Source organism: Lolium perenne, chromosome 3, assembly GCF_019359855.2.
Source record: "Lolium perenne isolate Kyuss_39 chromosome 3, Kyuss_2.0, whole genome shotgun sequence".
In the NCBI taxonomy this organism is placed as follows: Eukaryota; Viridiplantae; Streptophyta; class Magnoliopsida; order Poales; family Poaceae; genus Lolium; species Lolium perenne.
The window spans coordinates 48437596-48458197 of record NC_067246.2 but is presented as its reverse complement, the minus strand read 5'-3'; the positions used below and the strand labels follow the sequence as shown (position 1 = coordinate 48458197).

General features: G+C 47.2%; 1 pseudogene; it reads right to left on the bottom strand.

Moving 5' to 3' along the window:
- Nucleotides 1–10177: 10177 nt before the first annotated feature.
- On the bottom strand, nt 10178–11383 carry LOC127341337 (strigolactones hydrolase CXE15-like; annotated as a pseudogene).
- Nucleotides 11384–20602: the final 9219 nt, after the last annotated feature.

The following is a 20602-nucleotide window of genomic DNA, read 5'->3' as shown; positions in this document are numbered from 1 at the left end:
TAATAACAGCACTTTTGTGAGAGATTTTTGGTGGGAAGTTATTGATTGATGCCAACATTTTTGGGAAGGAATTCCATGGAAGTAATGGATTGATGCCAGCAATTCGGGGAGGTAATTACCGCGTGCAACCGTAATCCAAGCAGCCCGCGTAATCAGTGCCAGGAATTCTGGGGGGATTTTCACCGGCCGGGAAGTTATAGATTAATGACAGAAATTTTGGGAGGACATTTCGGTGGAAAGTTATGGATTAATGCCACTCCGATGGGAAGTTATAGAATGCCAGCAATTCTGGGAGAGATTTTCGTGAGAAGTTATGCATTATTATTCCGTGGAGAAGAGGTAAGGAGATCCAGCAATCCATGGAGAGATTAATGCCAACAACTCTTACGTACTTTGTAGTCTGCACTAATTTTCGGCCTTTTTTGGTGGAGAAGAGGAAGAGATCCGTAAAAGAACAAAAGAAACATCACGGAAATCTAGTTAGAGCTGCTTCTAGAAAAAAAAATAGCTATGGGCTGTACATTCTCTTCATTTCATGATGCTCAGCTGAGCTCCTTGGGGTTGTTCGCTACTAGACCTAACAAACAAATTCTAACCAGTAGCCAAGATTTCTCATGCACTTAATTTGCAGAAACAAAGATAAATTAAAATCCTAATCTATGTGGACATGAGCAAAGCTTCACAAGTATCCATTCATTGATCATGTCAACAAAGCCGGAGTTTTTTTTTAACAAAGCCAGATCGAGTTCCGTTTGTCTTAAACAAAACAACTCATAATTTATCCACTGAGCAGAGCTATTGGACCCAATTGGTATAGATAGCTCCATTGGTAAACAACCAATCCAAACTACATTGAAAATAGTGACATCCAATAGATAAAAGAAGAATCACTTCGTTTTTCATATTCTTGTTAACTAAAAGCTAGAATGTAGAGTATTTAAGAACAAATTTTAGGCCTAAAATGTAGAGTATTTCAGAACGGAGGGAGTACATTATATGGTGCTAATAGCGTGATATATTCAAAATTCTGTTAAAAGAACCAAAAATAGCCCAAAAAAGTAAAGATTCCAGCAAGAATAAATGATATAGTCAACAAATGATGGAACAATGCACTCATAGCCACATACAAAAATAGTTCTTCAGTTGTTTAGAAGCCTAACATAAACAACGTAACATAAATTACTTATTAAGACGCATCGCCATTAATTCTCGATGGCATATTCCGTTTGAAAGAGAAACAAGCAGATTGTAGTTCATTACCACAACAAACATGAAGCAAATTATTCTTCTTTCTAATGTGGAAAACTCGGGCATTTGGGCCAACATGCTTGAAAAAATAGCAGGCTAACTCTATAACATTTTAGCGCAATATATGAAAGACTACTCCCTCTATCCCATGTCTAGAGAAATCCAAACTTGAAGAAAGTTAAGGCATGTTTGACGAAATAGAGGGAGCAAAATTCAGCATGGACTCTTCGAATATGTTATAGCGCGCTATTAACGCCGAAATAGCGGGCTATTCCATGTGATTCTTACATATAAATTTGTTTTTCTTATTCCACGAGTCATTTAGTACTTCCTCTAGCCCTAAATACTTGTCGCATGGTTTAATAAACGTAGATGAATTTTAGCCTGCATTTTACCTAAGTCCAAGAGGAAGTTTTAATTATGAAGTGCAATGCAAAGATTAAGTCGTCGAGTTGTTTGTGGTCTTACCTGGAGTTTATAATCCTACCTAGCTTGTGTGTTTTACGTGTGATTAGCTAACCTAGATAACTGGTCATGCTTTTTTGAAGCTTTATTTATTGGATCCCAACCAGGTTGCTAGTACTTACGTGAGGTGTGGCCAAAAGTATCGAAAAGTATATTTGGCTCCCGAGCTTCAGTGTTCTCGCCATTTTTAAAAAAAATTAAAAAATATTTATTAGTCATCAAAAAATCTGAAAAATAATTCTGTAGATTGTTAGTGATACATCTCACAATCATGGAAAATCTCAACCCAAAATTCTTTTTAATTTGAGCTAGACAAAAATAACAAAATCTGACATATTTTTGTAGATTTGAAAATGACTACTCAGATCTGCACTTTTGTCTTTTTTGTGTAGTTTAAAATATAAAGTATTTGAAATTGATATTTTACACGATGCTGAGCTACTCACGCATCTCATCTGAGCGTACAGTGCACGCATGCATCGACGTGGAGCCCAGATCAATGAGGGCATCTCCAGCGGCGCGACGCATTTCGGATGCCCAAAAGTGGTCGCGAGCGTCCGTTTGCGTCGCCCCGCGGACATATTTTATCCGCTCGTCCATTTGCGTCTGGGTATGCTCCCACCGGGGCGGCCCATTTTTTGAATTGCAACATAGTACAAACATTGAAAGTAGTACATAAAAATGCATAAAAACTATACAAAGTAGATCTATAGGCCTAGACTACTTGCTTCCTGACGGGCCGGCACCGTCGTTGCGTCGCTCCGTCGCATGCTTCTCCGCCGCCTCCCGCGCAGCCGCTATGGCTCGGTGCGCCGCCGCGTCCTCTTGCAGGCACTGCTCCAGCCTCGGGTTGGCGGCCTCGTCCTTGAGCGTCTCGAAAGACTCGACGAGGGCCCGCTGCTCCGCCGCCCTCTCCTCCGGCGTCGGCGCATCAGGATCATCGGATGACCAAGATATCTCCGAGTCGGAGTCCTCGGCTGCAGCGGCAGCCGCGAGCCTGCGCTGTTCCAGCTCGGCGTCCAACGCCGCGTGGCCCGCCAGCTCCTCCTCTGCTTCCTGCGCCGCGAGTGCCAGGGCCGCGGCGTCCCTGACCGGGTCGAGGAGGTCACCCGTGCTGTCTTCAGAGTCGAACTCGTCGGAGGAGCTCGACGCCGGAGGAGGTGGAGTGGGAGGTGAAGGTGGAGGTGGAGGCGCGGCAGCCTGGCCGCGTCTAGTGCTGCTCATGGTGGATTTGCTCGAGAGGAAGCGGCGCTACGGCAGCGGCGGCTAGGGTTTGTGGGGAGGAGATGAGATGCTCGCGCCCCTGTATATATAGCGCGGAGGCAGGGGGACGGCCGCGCCACGCGTGGCATCGCCATTACTACGTGCGCAGAGGTAGGCGACGGCCGCGAGCCACGCGAGGCGACTGCCATTAACGCGGCCGCAGACTACCGAAGCGACGCCTCGGTGCCAGTACTGGCGGAGAAGACGCATCGACGCTGCGCACGCTCGCGGAAGCCGAGGCACGCCATTAACGCGGCCCTGCAAAGGCTGCAGCGCGCCGCCCGGAAGTAATGCCGCGGAAGACGAAGCAGTTGTGCCGCTGCCAGGCGGGCCCGTGCGAGGACCGGGCGGACATTTTCCGCGACCGCCGAGTGTCCAGGGAGACGCAAATCTGGCGCATATTTGGGCCAGGTTTGCGTCTCCGCGGACGGCCCGATCACTTTGCGTCGCCCCGCTGGAGGTGGTACCAGACGCATTTCCAGTCACGGTGGACACAAACGGTCGCTCAGCGTCCGTTTGCGTCGCGCCGCTGGAGATGCCCTGAGAGACAAGGGGAAGTGTTCTTTTTGATAACTCTTTCATATACATACTACTTCCTCCGTCCATAAAAATGGTGTTGAATATTTATCTAAATTTGGATGTTTTAGTGTATAGATACATATTAAATTAGACAAATATTTAACATCTTTTTATAGACGTATATTTTGCATTTTGTTTTAATATAATACAACGTGACCAGGATTGTCTTAGCCAACCATAGTTTATACCGCAAGTGAATTTTTTTTTCATAATCCGGCAGGTTAATCAGGGAAACCGGGCCCAAAACCATACAGAGCAACCCAGTTTATGAGGGAAACATGGTGAGAAAAATCGGAAAGGGGGAACAAGCCTATCTAACCCACACCCACACACGCCACTGTGTCGAGGACTCCAAAGGCGTCGCCTTCAAGAAGGTAGTGGCAGAAACTGTTGCCATCGCCTGCTCCGAAGGAGCTCGGGTTTTCACCCGGAGACCAGAAGACACACACAATGGCAGGAGATTCCGCCCACGATGACGCCTTCAAGAAGGGGAACGACACCCAGAGGCGGCGGCGCCGCCATCGGCATCGGCCAGACACAGTGCAAAGCTTTCGCCTGTCTTCCTCTCCGCCGCCGGGCCAAAAAGTAGGGCATGGAGCTTGACACCACCCGACGAGAACCACGCCACCGGCCCATGACCCCAAAAATGGAGCTGGGAGGCGCCCAACGGGCCCTGCAAGGGCCCATCTGAGCCCGCAAGAGCCCAACAGAGCCCGCGCGCTAGCGCTGGTGGCACACTAGGCAGCCACCGGGCAATCGAGAAGCGCCACGCCAGGCGAAAACCGCGCCCTTCCCAAGCCGTAGGGGGCCGCGCCATGGCTGGACGGGGCGAGTTGCAGACCGGACGACGAGTTGCAGAGAGCAGCGAAGGCCGAGGCCGGCGCGCAAGCTCGCCGCCAGGGCCGGCGCGCAGAGGCACCACGGCAAGGATGACGCGGCGCGACGAGGGAGAGGCGGGGAGACGACAACGAGCAGGACGGCGGCGAGACACGCGCGCAACGCGGACGGTGGCGACCTTCGGGACCGGCATGGTGGCCTCCCTCCGAAACGGCCATGCGGGAGCCCGAGACGCATAGATCCTCGCCGCCCCCGTCCTTGGCGGCGCACGGCTTAGCCGGCGGCGGCCTGGGAAGGCGACGAGGAGGCGGGTAGAAGGCTAGGTAGGTGGCGGCGGGGAGCTAGGGTTTCGCTCCCCCGTCGCCTGGAGGAGACGACAGAGGAGCGGTCCACGGGGTTCAGATTTATCGATTTTGATGGGATGCAAGTGGATATTTTGAAATTTAGTATCGCCGGAATAACAGTGCACCTCAGATCACATTGCGTGTACACATATATAAGCCATGTCGTCCAATACTGCCTAGACTTTGATTATTAAAATATTACACTAACAAGGTTTTAATTTCATTATTTATTCTCTTTCGTGTATTTCACGGTCTATGAATATATTTATAATAATAGTAGAGTGCGGCGGTTGACGTACTTCTAGGTTTTATGTGGGACGCTCCTGGAGTAGGTAGCTAACTCTTCGTGCCTAGTTAAGAAAACTAGCTACATACTCGTGCCAAGCTAAGCACATGTGTGTGAAGCGTGAGGGTATGCGAGTGTGTCGGCCCAGATGATATATATGGACAGCCGCCTCAGCCCTCCTCTCCCGACCCCCTCCTCTCCCGAACCCCTCCCCAACCCTAACAGCCGCCGCCGCCGGTAGCGCCGCCGGGGCAAAGACCCACGGGGCGTGGTGGCGGCGGGGGCCTTTCCTCGCCGACGTGGGGGACGGCGGACGGGCTCTCCCCTCCTCGACGCACACGGCGGCGACCGGCGCGGATGGTGATGGGCGGCGGCTCTTGCGCTGCGGTCCACCCCCTCCCCTTCCGTAGGCTTCCATCTGCAGCACACCGGCAGGGGCTGGTGGTGGGCGGCGGCCAGGCCCTCGGTCTGCACCATGCCCTTCCCCCGCCTCTCGTCGGTTTACAGCAGCACCAGGAGTGGGTGGATGGCTTGGATAAATCACCTTCTTCTGCTCCAATGTACTGTTCCTCTTTCGAATATTTTTAGCACCAAGTAGATACCCTGGTCGGCAACTAATCACATTTGTAACTTTTGAATATTTTTATACTATTGTTGATGATTATTAATAGATCGGTGGAAGTTTCACAAAAAAATAAAAAGCTATACTAGTCCATTATCCATCGGTTTGATGGAACCGGTCATTCCACTTTTTTCTCTCACTCTATTTTTTTTTTGAAAATCAATATATTAAAGCCAGCAAGCCGCCTCATTAAAAACCTTCCAGTCCCCTTCGGTACACTGGTAAGGAAAAGAGTGCTTCTGGAACTTGCTGCTAAACATCAAGATTCAATTACAAATTGTTCAAAACAGCTAAATCATCTAAAGCATCTAAAGCAACCTGTCTAGGAGGGTCATCATCCCAAGTAACCATATTATCTTCTTCAAAACAGGACCTAGCAAGATTATGAGCGACCTTATTTCCTTCTGTTGGGCAATGTTGAAAAGTGATCAGACCTAGACGTTGAGAAATTTCAAAGCAATCTGCAATTATAGGTGTACATGGGCTCCATAGTTCCGCACCATTGCAAGCCTGCACTAATTCCAAGCATTCCAATTCAATAATTAGCGGTGAACATCCAATCCTCTCGATGAGATGAAGGCCATGCCGAAGGGCTTCCGCCTCAGCAGTCATAGCATCCAACAAATTTTGTTTTGGCCATGCACCACCCGCTATCACCTCGCCATGTTGCGGTTAAGCTCATCAAGAAAATAGAGAGAAAATACAGTAAACATATACTTGCTCTTGGTGGCCGGTGTAAGTCATAAGTAAACCAGAGATGTTCTATAGTGGCTCGATGCAGAAAAAAGTAACTATATGCTATGGAGTACTTTCTCTGACCCAAAATATAAGGCCTACGTCGTGACTGGGAATCCTCAAGAAAGAGTGTCAGACTGTCAGACTGTCAGAACTCAAAGCCTCAAAGCACTGGCGACGTGTCAGCAACCAAGATTTGCTCCACCACCGGAGTAATCTCGTTTGAACCACCGGCCATAAGGATCTTCCTCCAATAACAACCCAGGGAAGAACGACAGCGGTGGTAGGTTTAGCTGGACCAGGAACGTGCCAAGTGCCAAACACCGTGCCGTCTCTGGATCTCCTGGTGGAACAGTGCCCATATCTTCTATTTTTCGCGGTCTGGGCACGTTGCACGAACGCACACATGAGAATGCCTTGCAAAGGTAGAGGTCCAGCGGGGCCAAAGTCCCGGAGAAAAGCACGCATATGACCTAATAGAAGGTACTAAGATACTAGCGATTTCATTAGTGTCCATATGAAGGCAGCTGAGAGCAGACACAAAAGAATCAGCAAATACAAAGGGCTTCTCGACTGTTCCAGTTGGCTACCTGGACCAACTTGCTTAGCTTTCCGACTCCGTGCCCGCTTCTTCTTCTTCCCTCGAGAATCATTGCTTGTATCGCATGGCTTCCTGCAGTGAGAAAGGTTTGCATCCAGATAGCCCAGCAATTTGTAATTCTCTGTTTGACCTGGCCTCTCACGAAGTTCACTTGTTGCTTCATCTCGTTTTTGGTGGCAGGCTGCATCCGCAAGCACCCTCACAGATGGCAGCACCATGTTCAAGATACTGAAAACATGGAAAATGCGCCACCATTAAACTGGTTCATTTTTATAATAATGAAGTACAGAAACGTATTCCATTTTCCAACCTGTCTAAAGCTCCAAGAGCAACACACGATGGGTTGACCAAAATCCCATCCCCTCGCGTCGCCCCCCCAGGCGGCGCTAGGGGCGCACCTCGCGCAGCGCCGCCAGCCCGCCGCCGTCTGACCTCCCCTGCCGCTGCCGTCGCCGGCCCTGGCGGCGGCGGTGGCGGCGCCCTCTGCTGCCAAAAGGTGGCTCGGGGAGGCCCTCTCGCGCAGGTGGTGGACCGGCCCGTGGGGGCGGCGGTCGGGGAAATGGACGCCGAGCCGGCGGGCTCGGGCTGATGCGGCGGCGGAGCGGGAGCTGCGGTGGCGGCGCCGGTGCTGTGGGGCGCGGAGCTGTTCCTGCGGCGTCTGTGGAGGGGCGCGCGCCCGATGGGCTTGGCGGGCCGATGGGCCCGTCAGACCCGGATGGCGCTGGCACGGCGGTGCAAGGTGGATGATGGCGGCGCGGCTCGGCGCCCGCGGTGCGGGTGCTGGCTCGGCTGGGCGCGGCGTCGAGCGGTGCCTCAGCTGGGCGCGACGTCGAGCGGAGGAAGAGGCCCTCCCAGGGGCGTGCTGGAGTGCTGCGGGAGTTTTTGGGTGGCCGTGGGGGGCACGGTGGTGTTCCTGCCGGCGCCCGGAGGTCAGCCGGCGGTGCAGTCCAGGGAGGGCTGTGGTGGTGATGGTGGTTGAGGGAAGGGAGGTGGTCTGGCCAGAAGCATGAAGCAGGATGACATGATAAGCTCCGGGCTAATGCCTTGTCCTCGGTGGCTGGCCGGCCGGCAGCTGGCCGAGGCCGGCGATGGCGACGGCTTCGGGCGCCGCTTCCTTCTTGAAGGCATCGCCGAGGTGATGTTTTGTCATCCTGTCTGGTAAAGCTCCGGGGTAATCTCTAGATCCGCCGTGATCGGTCGGTGGCGGCGCTTTTGTGTCGTCTTCCCTCTTGGGGGCATCGATTTGGAGCTGCTTTGGTCGGAGGGACCCGTGGAAGATGGTTGGTGTTGGCGTCGTGGGCTGCGTGGCAACGATGACAATGGTGAGCGGATCGGAGTTGCGGCATGTCCTTCGTCACCCCTGCTGTGATGGTGAAGTCGGAGCTGCGAGGCGACTTGTGGCGACGATGCCACTTGATTGGTGCTTGCGTCGGTGCAAGGCGTGCAATTTCTCCTTTGAAGGTCACGGTTGAAGTCGGAGCTGCCTCCTCCTCGACGTGCTTGGGGGTCGACTGTTTGGCATAGGCTCACATTGGCTCCAGTGTCGTTCGCGGCGAGGGTCTCGGTGGCGGTCGTTTAAGGTGAAGTCGGAATCGCTGGCTTGTGGAGGAGTGACGACGATGACGCTCGATGACATCCTCATCGGTGGCTTTTCTTCTCGATGGCGTGTGTGTTCCGTGTGGGTAGCCAGGTTGGCCGGGGTGTCCAGTGTGTGTTGTTGGTTTTTGCCCAATTTTCTCCTAAAAATTGGGCACTTTCTTCTTAATTAATGGATGAGGCAAAGCCTCCGTTTCAAAAAAAAAAAAAGCTCCAAGAGCAACACTGATTTGTCCCTTCATTGCTTCAGTAGATGACGATGGATCATCCACTGCCTTGCGTAGGAGCATCTCAAAATCTTCCAAGGCTCTAGGGAACACAAGACATTACAGTCAGAACTAAAAAAGCTTATTTAATTCCAAGAATAACTGCATTTGAAAATGCTTCCTCGTGTATGTATATACCGTGAGCAAAAATCCAGAGCATCTGGAGCGGCTCCACCTTGACCAACATTGAAAGCGTATTTTACCACCTGCATCAAGATATTTCGAGGAATCACAATTCATGGTAACTTCAGATTTTATATTTTGTTAACCAAATTAATAGAGATTTTTTAATCGAAATGTGTGGTGGCCTAACAAATGAAAAGTGCTTTTAGCTCTCGAGCTCCAGTGCTCTCGCCATTTAAAAAAATTAAAAAGTATTTTATATATTTTTAAAAAAATTGAAAATATTCCGGAGATTGTTAGTGATACATCTCACAATCATGCAAAATCTCAACCGGAAATTCTTTTTATTTTGTGCTAGGAAAAAAATAACAAATCTAATATGTTTTGGAGATTTGAAAATGATTACTCAGATCTACACTTTTGTTATTTTTATGTAGCTCAGAGTATAAAGTATTTGAAATTGATATTCTACATGTTTGTGGGATACATCATTGACTATATGCGTATTCATTTTCAAACAAAATTGAAACTAAAAAGTGTGATTTTTTATTTTATGAAAAAACGAGATCGCTGGTGCTTAATCTCTGTCCCCTAACAAATCGATATGGAGAAAGTATGAAGAAAGGGATAGCGCTAGCAGCACGTGGTTGATTGAAAGGAAGCTGTGGAAATTGCATTTGTCCAGGAAACCAGCCTACCATCCTTTTCCTTTGAAACCAAGTTATATCGCCCTTTTGCACCACACAAAATACGAGCTAAGGTGCACGGAGGTTTCTGCCTGTTCGCTTCATCGGTAGAACCAACAAGGGCACCATCCTCCCGCTGGATTTTCCAGTTTAGGTGACTGGGTGTGCCCTCGAGTGTTCTTTCTTAGCAGCGAACACAGGAAACCTTCGATGCACGGCCTAGTTAGGTTTAGTTTCTTTGCAAAATTTTATATTTGTGTCCACGACGGTTCAAACTATGTATTAGTTTGTGGAAAACCACGTTCCCAATTATGTTTTCGTGTAAACCACGTTCCAAATTATGTATTAGTTTGTGGAAATTGAAATAAAAAAGCCAAAAAAAAGTATTTTAAATGTTTGGGGACGGCGTTTGGGGGACGCGGCTGGGGAGCGACGTCCCCCAAAGGCGACACGAACAAAACACGTCCCCCAAACGTTCAATCCGGCGCGGTTTGGGGGACGCTTTGGGGGACGCGGCTGGAGATGCTCTTAGGTTGAGTAGATGGATTAAAAATCCAAATGACCAAAGATGCATCAGGATTCAGGAGACATCAGCGCTCAGTTGGGCTGGCGCGTGACGCCAGTATACATGAACCGGCTGAGCACTCGCATCAGCTCGTTGGCAGCCTCGCCAAACGGCTGGAGGACGGAGAAACCATGCCGCTCTCCCTCGAACTCAGCGACCTCGACGGCCTTCCCTATGTCCTTCAGCCTCGTAGCATAACCCAGCACGCGGTCCCGAAGCACGTCGATCCCCGGCGCCACCACGAGCACCGGCGGGAGGTCCACCGGCGCGAGGCTGGGGCTCTCGGGGCCGAACGGGTTGGACAACGGGTGATCCCTGCTCGCCCCAACCGGCAGCGAGATGCGCCACAGCATGTCGGATCCCTCGACCGTCAGGGTCACGCCCGCCGGATGGTCGGCCTCCGTCGTCGTGCGATCTGAGCCGCCGAAGAACGCGGACAGGAGGACGTACCCGGCAACGTGCAGAGAGTTGAGCGCGAGCTGCGTCTGCGTCGAGGCGGCATGGACGGTGACGTGGTGGGCCAGGTTGGCGCCGGCCGAGGCGCCGGATATGAACGTCCGGGCGAAATCAGCCGACTCCGCGAGCCACGGGTCGGCAGAGCCGGCGCCTGCGAGCTCGGCCTGGCCGCGCAACCAGGAAAGGAAGTCCGCGCCGTCGTCGATGGCCGCGGGGAGGCGGTGCTCGGGGGCGAGGCGGTACTGGACGGACAGCACGACGGCCGGGAGCTCGGCGGCGGCGCGGAGGCAGTACGTGTGGAAGTACACCAGCACCGGGAGCTTGCTGCTGCTGCCGGCCACCGAGGACGACGACTCCGGCCTGTACACGCGGACGCTGAGGCCGTGCGCGGCGTGGTACAGGACATCCTTCCACTGCACGCCGGGGACGTCCGGCAACGGGTCCGTTGGCCATAGCACATTAGCACTGCCTCATCGCCGCGGACGACGGAGCCGTCGCTGAGGAGCTGGAGGACGCCCGGGATGTCCTCCACGACGTGCGGCGCCGTGTCGCCTGTCATCTTGTCGTTAGATCGATCAGTGGCTGTGCCGTCGACGTACGGACGCTAGCAGGTCGTTGCTTTGCGACCTCTGAATCTGAATGATGAATGCGTCAGAGTAAATTTATGCTTAGCAGGTGATCCATGCGAGAGGATGTTCCGGGTAGGTTCATGCTATGCCACGCTATCAGATGTCGATCTCACACACTGATGGAGGTCAAACATGGTGTTCTTGCTTTTCTTCGTTGTTGACAAAACAAGGAAAAAATGTGACCATCACACGCGCGTGCCGGATTTGTATTTTTTTTATAGCAATTTTGCTTTATCGAAACCATAATTTTTAACAGCTGGCTAAAGTTCCACTGTAGCCCTTTAGAAATGTGCGGCTAAATACATTAGCCTACTAAGAGCAATTCCAATAGTATAGCCGGTTGTTGGCTATAAGCATGATGCCATATCATCTATAGTTAACATGTAGCCAACAAGTACAATAGTTAGCTATAAAAATGTACTACTTTTTCAATGGATGACCAACTTTTCATTCACACACTTTGCTAGAAGCATGTGCTGGAGCTAACTCTTGCATAAGAGCCCACTTACATTCTCTCTCCTCCAACTAGACACAAATATATTATTTTATTTATTATAGTCAGCTGACTAGATCTTATTGTATTTGCTCTAAAGGGTTACTATAGCAGGTTATTGGCAGGAAATTCAATTCGGCTCCCGGGTGCACATGCTCCCTCTACCGACAAAACATATTTCAAAGTGTGGAAAAATTTTGAAAAAAAATTCTACATGTACATCCCCATAATATATGTGTGTGCGTCAAGTTTCACCAAAAAATAATATTTTTTGTGACCTATGTGAAAAAGAGAAAATGAAAAAGAGAAAACTTATTGTGAAAAGCATTGTTTTAAGCACTGAATTTTGTCTTTTTTACACATGTCACATGATAAGTTCATTTTTTATGAAACAACTTTGTGAGCACGTAGCACATGAATATGTACATGCGAATTTTTTGTTTCAATTATTTTGAAATTTAAAATATGTGTACGATGCATTTTAAATATAGGAAGCATATGCTCCCATGTTCCAAAACACCACTCCCGTTATGGGCTGGTTATAGCCTTTCTCGGTGACTATAGCCCATAGCCGGCTATTAAATTTTTTCATCGAAACAAATCATGTACGTCTACAAACTAAACTCAAACAAATCTCCCAACTATTTTGAGAACCCTTGACATCGTCTCAAAATCCAAACTCTGTTCCTGTCCGCCTTTAGCTATTGTTTTGGTACCGTGGCGTAGAGGTGAAATGACCCCGTCTCGTCTCGGGTGTAGCAAGATTTTTTTTCATTTAGTGTTGGTTTCGTGGTGACACTGCACAGATGGTGAATGCGTTGCCACGTCGAATAAAAGCTTGTTGACCCAATGTCATTTGTCGACTCCAAGAAAACCTTGTTTCACGCGTGTTGTTTCTTATTTCTTCATTTTAATATCGTGTTTATAACAAAAGTAGTATGAGATTAAAATGCATAGAAGGAAGAAAGTAGTACTCCCTCCGGTCTCTTTTAATTGACTCGAATTTAGTACAACTTTATACTAAATTCGAGTCAATTAAAAAATACCGGATGACAAGGGATTAACGTGTCAATGCCTACGTGTTGTATACTAAATTCGAGTCAATTAAAAAAAATCGATGATAAGGAATTAACTTATCAATGCCTATATGTTATAGACTTAGGGTTTCGTAAGAAGTAGAGGGCAAGTAGATTTCAAAGGTTCAGTCGAACAAAGGTGCTTAACTCGAAATTATGGTGGCTAGGGTTACAATGATTCAATTCCCTCCTTCTCCATTGGCTTCCCCTTTATATAGGAGGCGAAGCTAAGGCTTTTCCGTGTCGTACAAGTTACAAACTGTGGATCGCATTTGACTTTTTCCTATATTGATACAAGTTTACTATTACAACTCTATTTTCCTAACCCGAAAGCCTTCAACCTTCTGGACCTCCAAAGCTTCGAGTCCATGAGCTGCATACTCTCTTATACATCCAGCGTACTTATTCGACATGTCTGTTAGGCATACCTATATCACCGGAGAAAGTATCATGCAGATGCAAAAGCCAGTTGTAAGGTACCACAAGGAGCTCGCAAGCCTCCATGGAAACTTAAGCTCGCCATGTTTTTTGTTTTGAGGCTTCATTTGTCTTAGAAAGTTTGACCCAAATAGTTTATGTTCTATTTTAAATATAGCGATGGATACAGAGCAAAATAGAGAAGAATATTGCACATGATATTAGTAGTAACTAGGCGGGTAAACAATAGATAGATAGAAACAATACAACAATCCAATATATTAATTATTATGGTTCAAAACAAAGGAGACACACATTTCTCATCTTAAATGGACAATCGATTTTATACAAGAATTCATATATGGTCAAAATCATAATAAAGTAGAATGCATTAAGAGAGAAAATGTTGAAACACTACCCTTGGGAGATGCTATTGTCCAAAGTAGTAGTGAACACATCCGTCTTATACCTCAAATTTTGAATGGCCTCGAAGTCGTCCTCACATGAAGCCCAATGCGAATCTCATGGGCGACATCAAATTATGCTCCGTGCCATCACCAACTTCACATCCCGAGCCATATTCTCTACGGCCGCGTCTTCTCCTTCACACCGTCACCGGCCTCGTACCCTGTTCACCTCCTCCATGACCACGTATTGTGCTTCGCACGGTCCTCGGCCTCGCACCCTGGCCACCTCCTCCACAACCGCATTTCTGCTCTGCACCGTCTCTAGCCTTGCACCCCTGCCAACTCCTTCACGGTTGCGTCGTCAGTTCCTATCAGGGTACAAGCGGCCCCATGGTTGGTTGCCTCCACATCAATCTGAGCATCCTCATTCTGATTTATGTGGGTCTCCTTCTCCTTGTCTACTACATGCAGAACAACAAGCATAACAGGAATCTATTACCCCCTTTTCTCTCCTAGATATGCACCACTAATCTTATCATCAGCATCCTTCTTCCCATCAGCCGGCTATGCTCTTTTTTCCAAGCACCGGGCATTTCTTCATAAAGAACATTGCAACGATTCTGTCAGCACCCACTTTTTATCAACTTGAACAGGCTGATTTTAGACAACATACAATCTTGTAATGGAGGACCGCGAATCAGAGGGGAGCCTTGGGTCACATATAACGCCTTCTGCATCGCCCATTCTCTAACACGAGCACGGTTCGCCACCATCCTTTTCTGCTCTTCACGGTAACGCCTCACCCAGCGCTACTTCAGCATCATGTGTCCGCACATATTGGTTCTTTGAGAGCTTGAGGTATCAACATAAATGTTAGTTTGTATACCTTCATTCACTTCCAGTCGCTGCACCGCCGCCATCATCTTCTGCACATCCTTAGCAGGTGAAGAGATTGTGACATCATCCTTGGACTCTCTAGCGGCACTAGCAATGGATCAGTTCCCTTCATAGACTTGCTTGCTTCCATCAGTTTCAGATAGGGATGGGTCGCTTGAGGCGCCCTTCGATGCGGCCGGGAGGCCGATTATTGCGGGGGCTCTGGTCACGGCAGGGCCGTTTACGTCGCCTACGTCATCACATCCGTGATCACTGGGAGCTCAGCCGCTGGTGTCTTTAGATCGAGTTCAAAGGGGTCTATGTCAACTTCTCCCCCCTCACCTCGGTCGTGGATGCCTTTTGGTTCTACGGTGGATTTGCCTCCACTTTGTCCCCAGCCAACGCAGCCTCCTCCTTTTCATCAGCCGGAGATGAGGAGGAGCAGACGTCATGCGATGACTGCGGACAGGGCTGGGGCTACGGATGAGGATATGATGCAGAAGGCGATGCACCGTAAGGTGGCAAAGAACCTGGATGCGTCAGGTACGAAGAGTTCCTCCACTTCTTTTACTATATTTTCATATTCCAAAATTTCTTCCACGTTGGGTAGTTTAGGCGTTTCTTTGGGTCGCACTTCGGAGGAGACTTCGGTTTCGGCCAATGTCTTGAGGCATTTGGAATATGACCACATCATGGTAATTCTGAAGGTTTCCGCGGAGGCTGGACTATCTTCTCTAGAGGAGGAGAAAGATGATGTCATCTCAGATGGTCGTCTTCTTTCTACTCTAATAGGTGGTATTTCGGAGGGGGACTTAGAACACTTGGGGTTAGAGTCATTTTATGACCTAAAAGCCTCTCAGCGGTCTTCTAAGTCTTCCGCTGAAAAGAAGAAAATAATAGGTCCGGTCTAGCTACAAAATCTAAAATAGTTTCTAAATGAATGGCATGTTTAGGAATAGCAAGGTCTTCATGACTTGGCTAAGCACTCTCATATTGCCAATTGTTGTAAGGACTATAATTTAGATTTTATTGCTATTTATGAGACGGGAAAGCATGATTACTCTCAAAGTTTCTTAAACCGGTTATCCGGGGGATTCGACTTTGAATGGTTCTCTCGCCCACCTAGAGGAAGGTCCGGTGGCTTGCTCAGTGTAGTCCGGACAGATTCCATGAAAGTTTTGGCTAATTCTGATGGTGAGTATCATATCAAACTCACTATTCGGAATAGGGTTGATAATTTCATTTGGAGTTTGGTTTCTGTTTATGGTGCGGCTATGGATAACTTTAAGGCTGACTTTTTACGCGAGCTTGTGAATCTTGCAAAGTACGATCCATACCCTATTCTCATAGGGGGAGATTTCAATTTTCTTAGATTCCGCCATGAGAAAAGTAAATGCCCTTTCAATGGCCACTTGAGTTTCTTGTTTAATGTTGTCATCGGTAGATTAGACTTGAGAGAGGTTGAGATGGCAGCCCGGCAGTATATATACATGGGCTAATAGTTTACCTGACCCAACATACTCGAAACTAGATCGTGTGCTGATGGACACCAATTGGAAGGATAAATACCCGATGGTATCAATGCACGCTCTAGAACATATTGAAAAACTGTCGGACCATGGTTCCATACTTTTAACTACTGGTTTAACAAGACCGTTGTCTAAGAAACAATTTAAGTTTGAACTTGGATGGTTACAACGGTAAGGTTTTCGCGAGATGGTTAAAAATGTATGGGAATGACCAGTATATGCCAACAATCCGGTTCTAAGGTGGAATAAAAATATGCGAGCAGTTCGCAAACACCTTTCTGGATGGGCGAGTCATACAGCTGGTATTCTTTAAAAGGAGAAGCTTCTCTTATCGACTATCATTGATGAGTTAGAAGCGCTTGCTGAAGTGAGAATGCTAACGAGCATTGAACTGGATTTGAAAAATCAATCTAATACTCAACTAGCGGGTCTTTTTCGGAAGAAGAGTTGAAATGATACCAGCATTCAAAAACCCAATTCATTCTTGAAGGGGATTCAAATACGAGATATTTTCATGGGAGTGCCAATGGCCGTCACGGGAAAAAGCGTATTCAATCCCTATTGCAAGATGAGGGTCTAATTGAAGGCCATTAACGACTCAAATCCTACATTACTAATTATTACAAGAGCCTATTTGGTCATTCAGATGAGAGTTCATTCTCTCTCGATGAGTCCCAAATAGCAGATATACCCCAAGTGTCTCAGGAGGAGAACACTGTTTTAACGACCCCTTACTTGGACGAGGAAGTTAAAAAAGGGTTTTCCAAATGGAACGTAACAAAGCTCCGGATCCAGATGGTTTCCCTGCTAAATTTTATCAGACTTTATGGGATACCATTAAAGATGATCTTCTAGAAATGTTCAGTGTTTTACACGTTGGACAGCTAGAATTATTCCATCTAAATTTTTTTGCGGTTATCTTGTTACCCAAAGTTAAGGAGGCAGAAAGGATCCAACAATATAGACCCATCTGCCTCTTAAATGTAAGTTTCAATATTTTCACGAAAATCACCACCATTAGACTGAGTACATTGGCTAATCATGTGTTCAGGCCGTTGCAAACCGCTTTCATGCAAGAATGTAATATCTTAGATGGGGTTGTGGTTCTACATGAGGTGGTTCATGAGCTGCATAGAAAAAAGATGAATGGAGTAATTTTAAAACATGACTTCGAGAAGGCTTATGATAAAGTTAATTCGTCTTTTCTTCATTAGATACTCAGGATGAAAGGTTGTTCACCAGAGTGGAGAGCGTTGATCAATAATTTTGTGTATGGAGGAAGTGCTGGGATTCGTGTCAATGATGACACGGGAGACACGAAACGGATTACGCAAGGGCGGTCATCTATCACCACTTTTATTCAACATTGTGGCTGATATGCTCGCTATCTTGATCGAACGAGCTAAAACTGATGGCCAAATTGAAGGAGTGATCTCACATCTTGTAGATTGGGATTTATCAATTCTTAAATACGCCGATGATACAATTTTATATATGGAACATGGCATCGATAAAGCTCGAAATTTCAATCTAATATTGGCAGCTTTTGAGCATTTATCAGGTCTCAAAATAAACTTTCATAAAAATGAATTGTTATGCTTTGGCGATGCTCAGGACTCATTCGCCGAATATTCGAAACTGTTTGGCTATGGGCAAGGCCAGTTTCCTATCAACTATCTGGGCATCCCGATTCATTATCGAAAATTAACTATGGATGAGTGGAAAATAGTCGAGGAAAGACTTCAGAAGAGACTTAGTAACTGGAAAGGTAAAATGCTACTCTCGGAGGAAGACTAGTTCACATTAATGCAGTACTCACTAACATGGTGATGTATATAATATCCTTCTCCACCTTTCCAAAAGGTGTGTTACACAAGCTCGATTATTACAGATTAATATTTTTTTGGCAAGGGGATAGTGAAAAAAAAAGAAATATCGACTGATCAAGTGGTATGTCGTATGCCGACCTAGAGATATGGGTGGGCTAGGGGTTCATGACATTGAGGTCAAGAACTCGGCCTTGTTAGTTAAGTGGCTTTATAAGCTTCTAACAGAACATGATGTATGGCAGACCATGGTTAAAAGAAAACGCATTGGCGAGAAAGCGTGATCCCAGATTTATTGGAAATCAGGAGATTCACATTTCTGAGCTAGCCTAATTGCGACTAGCAAATTTTTCTTCAGATATGGTACTTTCAATATTAAGGATGGATCGCAGATACGGTTCTGGGAGGATACATGGCTAGAAAATAGGCCTCTCTCTGAATAATATCCTGCGTTATACAGCATTGTTAGTCGCAAAAGTGATAAAATTGCATATGTAATGGCAACCTCACCTCCGACAGTGACGTTTAGACGAGATTTAATCGGTCCGAGACTTCTTGCATGGAATCTCATACTACTACGTTTGGACTCCATTCAGTTGTCCGAAGGGCAGGATGAATTTCGTTGAAACTTACAATCCAATAGAAACTTCTTTGTATATTCGTTGTACAATGCAATTATCCAACCTGAAATATCAATTGATAAAAACAAGAAATTTGGAAGATGAAAATACCGCTCAAACTTAAGATTGTTGGCTTGTATTTGCGTCGAGGAGTAATCCTAGCCAAAGATAATCTCGTGAAACGCAATTGGCATGGGAGTACGCAGTGTGTTTTCTATCATTACAACAAGATAATTAAACACTTATTCTTCTAATGTCGCTTTACCAGGTCATGCATCCAAGTAGCTTCTGATCTGTATCCTCCGACTAGTGTGGCCAATATCTTTGGTAATTGGCTTCATGGTATCGATCAAAGATTTAGAACGTTTATTAGGGTGGGGGAGTTTGCTATTATATGGTCACTATGGCTGTGTAGAAATGACGAAGTTTTTAAATGCAAGAATTATTCTCTCTTGCAGGTTATCTACAGATGTACCTCTACTCTCCGTTCGTAGTCTGCGCTGCAAAAGATGGAGAAATCGCCACCTCTTTACGGATGTCTGTACACGGTTAGAGGACACGACGAGGGATACTTTTCCCTACATAGGTGGCAACTTAATCTAAGGATTGGACCTCCGCCTTCATCTTAGGCGTCTTACAGTTGCTCATGTTTGATATGTAATTCGTCTTTTTATTTATGACTACAGACTTCTGAGACTATTTGAACGGCTTTGTGCATCTTAGCTATGCAAAGATCGGGTGTAATTGATTTTCATCAGTAATAAAGCGCCCATTATCAAAAAAAAAGTCAGTTTCAGATGCAGGCATCACCTTTCAGCCTAAGCTCAGAGTGTTGTTAAAGCGAAGGTGGCGTTTTGCACTGGCAAACTCGACAGCAAACATGTGATAGCTTTGGTGTTCATATTCAGAAGAAGTTGTAATGGTATAATTGTAAACTACAAAAAGTGTGCCATTAGATTGTGTTATCACCAGATTTTAACCAAATCAGAAGTGGGCCGTGATTGAGATGGGCTTAGCAAATATACGTAGAAATTATTCATGAATCGGCCTTGTATGAAGAGTTTGGGCTAAATTGCCCGTGTATCTGTAAATATAGTAGGATACGTGTCGGTTAGGATTAAAAGGTAGAGTTTAGCTCGTACACGGTTGGGATTATTCCCACGTTAGGAAGTCTACGGACTATAAATATGTATCTAGGGTTATTGAGAAAGGAGGACGATCACGTTCACAACAAACCAATCTAGGCGCATCGCCACCCCTTCTTTCGAGGGTTTCTTCCGGGTAAGCGCTATGCTGCCTAGATCGCATCTTGCGATCTAGGCAGAATCTTGTTTATTCGTTGTTCATGTGTTGCTCGTACTGAAGCCTTTTTGATGGTGAGCAACACCGTTATCATGGATATGTTAGGGTTAGCATCGGTACTTTCTTGATGTATTTGATTAGTCATGCTACCCCTGGATATCTAGCCACCCTTGTACCGATCGCAGGTGCAAGGGTGGCACCCTGCTTAGTCATTGTTTAGTAGATTCGATCCGTTACGATTGCTCCTTGTTCTTCAAGGATTAGTTTAGTTAGGCCTTGCAAACGGGTTAAAGGATCCAGTAGCACGTAAGGTATAGTTTGCTAGCCCTAGAGAAGATGTTCCGGGAATCAACTCCACGTTGGTTTTTAGGCCTTGTCTAGAGCTGGTTTATTATCACCTTTCGTGTCTGCCAGGCTCAATTACGTGTAGGACGTTCCGGTTATGTGGTGAAAACCCTAGATCGTCGTAGATCGTTTTAACCTAATATTGATCAAGCAGGACCACCATGTTATCGTAGATCTCATACGAATCATGGGTGGATCGGCTCCTTGAGCCGATTCACAGGACAACCTGAGAGCCGATCGAGGCTCGTATTTAATGTTTACGTGTATGCCATGCAGGAAACTAGTCGAAGCAATCCATCACCTTCCTGACCAGGTATAGGTCAGGTGGCACGCCCTTGCACCAGCATCGGACGTGCGTGCCGGAGCTTTGCGGGCCGTCGCCCGAGGGACCAGGGCCCACCAGCAGTCCT